Source organism: Suncus etruscus, chromosome 2 (assembly GCF_024139225.1).
Source record: "Suncus etruscus isolate mSunEtr1 chromosome 2, mSunEtr1.pri.cur, whole genome shotgun sequence".
NCBI classification, from domain to species: Eukaryota; Metazoa; Chordata; class Mammalia; order Eulipotyphla; family Soricidae; genus Suncus; species Suncus etruscus.
Genome location: NC_064849.1, coordinates 17,330,419 through 17,333,298, shown reverse-complemented (window position 1 = coordinate 17,333,298; position 2,880 = coordinate 17,330,419). Strand labels below are relative to the sequence as shown.

General features: G+C 31.1%; 1 non-coding gene across 1 annotated transcript; it reads left to right on the top strand.

The window, feature by feature from the left end:
* Positions 1-1,076: 1,076 nt before the first annotated feature.
* LOC126002166 (U6 spliceosomal RNA) lies at positions 1,077-1,180 on the top strand. Its single transcript, XR_007492939.1, has one exon. It is a non-coding gene; the product is annotated as a U6 spliceosomal RNA (small nuclear RNA).
* Positions 1,181-2,880: the final 1,700 nt, after the last annotated feature.

Sequence of the window (2,880 nt, the reverse complement as noted above, 5' to 3'; positions counted from 1 at the left end):
TTCCTTTGAGAGACATTCTGGAGAAATAATTTTAGGCCAAAGATAGTTTGCCTCACTCTGAGGTTTTAGTTTGCTTCTACTGAGCACAAGGGCAATAGAGCATCGTCTCCTCAATCTAATTTCAGTGACTGAGATGACAGAAAACACAGAAGCAATCTCTTTGAAATCTGTTTTCACTCAATACCTGAGGGCAATCAATTTAGAAAAAAGAGGTGTAAAGTCAATTAAGAATCCTTTCTATAGAACCAAAGCTCAATGTTTCATTCCTAAGTGTAGTGGCCTCTCAAAAAACAATTTAGGATTGTATTGTACAGAGGTTACAGGGGTTAATGCACTTGAGTTTACACACTGCCAACCCCATTTCCATCCCAGGCATCACATATGGTACCCAAGTACAAGAGTGATCAGTACCTCAAAGTGTGATTCATCACCCTATCTTTGCTCACTTACCCCCACCAAAATAACAACAACAAAAAGTCACCCTCATGTTTGTTTCTTAGAAACCAGGAAAAAATGTCCTTAAATTTTCATTACAGCCATCTGGATTTTGACCCCTTTGGATACTATCCTTGTCAATCTCTACTAGTTTTGATGACTTTAAGCTATTTTTCCTAATGTATCTTACTTACTTATAGGAAATGACAAATTTATTAACATAACATACTATTTCTACAGTAATAGTATCAGAAATCTAATTGACTAAATAGATTTGATACTAAAAGTCTTCTTATAATATTTACTATCAAACAAATTGGAGCATTTATTTTATTTTTTTTGGGGGGGTCACACCCGGCAGTGCTCAAGGGTTACTCCTGGCTCTATGCTCAGAAATCACTCCTGGCAGGCTCGGGGGACCATATGTGATGCTGGAATTTGAACCACTGTCCTTCTGCATGCAAGGCAAACACCTTACCTCCATGCTATTTCTCTGTCCCCTGGAGCATTTATTTTAATAAGAAAATAATTTTCTGCTAATTTATTTCATGATATTTTTGGAAACATAAAAGTAACCTTTAAATACCTCTTAATACAGCATTATTTTAAAATAGAAAATTTAAATTTTAAAATTGAAAATAGTGCTCACTTCAGCAGCACAAATACTAAAATTGGAACGATACAGAGATTAGCATGGCCCCTGTGCAAGGATGACATGCAAATTCATGAAGTGTTCCATATTTTAAAGAAATTAAAAATTAAAAAAAATTAAAAATAAAATATTACATTTCTTCTTCATTATTACAACTATGAGATCAGAAATTAAGAGCCCTGATTTTAGGTAGTAAAACCAAGTGACTAAATAGTTGTAGCATTTCACTTATATGAGGAAGGAGGCACTTTTTCAAGAGAAGGCAAATTTCTTCAGGTGACTAACATTTCAGCAGAATACATGGATTCATTAGTACCTAGCTTGATATTTTATTTATTTATTTATTTATTTATTTATTTATTTATTTATTTATTTATGGTTTTGTAGGGCTACATCCAGTGTTGCTCAGGGGTTATTCCTGACTATGCACTCAGAAATTGCTCCTGGCTTGGGGACTATATAGATTGCCAGTGATTGAACTGAGGTCCATCCTGAGTCAGCCGCATTCAAGGCAAATGCCCTACCACTGTGCTTTTGCTCTGGCCTCCTGACTTGATATTTTATAATGTTTCAAGAATGCCATAATTTATGCATTGATATACACACATGTGTATGACATTATTATGTAGATATATTATTAATGCTATTTTCTAAAAATAAAAACTCAAATAACACACCAAGAATACAGAGGAGGCAGAGTCATCTCCAGAGTTAGAGTTACCAAATTTAGAAATTAGAATTAAAAAATCTACACATGAAAGTAGAAATATAATACTCAAAATCAATAATATAAATTAATTTAAGAATAAAGGAATGCAGGTGAGTCTGGTCATTCATTCTTCTGGGTTATAATTCATGCTATTATTAAATAATAGAAGGTTTCTGAGAAAACTAACCCATACAATGAATAATGTAGATGAAACTGAATATATAACAGAAATAGTACAAAGATGAAAAAGGTGTGGGGGAAATAAAATAATATAAGCTTATTTTTTAAGTGGTAATTTCTTATTTATCAAGTTGGTTTATAATTATTGTTTTTAAAGCTAATTAGATATTATGGGACCAATAAAGCAGAAAATATTTGAATCATTACTGAATTAAATGTTCTAAGTCTTGCTGAAGAAATACAATTAGAAAATAGGGAAATGCATTCCAATGTATTCTACAACAGAAAATATTTAATAATAGGTATTAAGTATGCATTTAGTAATTGAATAGCAAAAAATTTGGTGAGAAATACTCTAATCATTGTAAATGCTCTTTTATTTATTTTCCATTTGCTGCAAGGCTAAAATTTATGAATACAAAAAATTTATGTATTCATGAATACTGGAAAGAGAAAAAGCTCACGATCTCTCAAGACATCTGGACTTTTCTCTAAAGATCAAGACTTGAACCCAAATTCAATTACTGACGTATAATTAGCCTTTCTCTGATGCTGCTTTTATATGAATCAATATGGTAATTAAATATTCATGCCATGACTGAAATCTGACTAAATTGAGAGAACAAAGACATTGCATGTATATGGACACAGTTTCATACCTGATACCAGATAGTCTCCCAAACATCACCAGAGTGACCCCCATATCAATAGCTATACATTTGTTTATTAGGTATTTACATATAAACATTTAATATATAACAAATAATTAAATATACTTAGACTTAATGATAAAGACTATTATAAATACGTTAATATATGTTAATTGTATGGTAACACTATTTTGGAATATTATTCATTCTCTAATATAACCTTAATATATTAAAATAATTTGTAAAATTTTAAA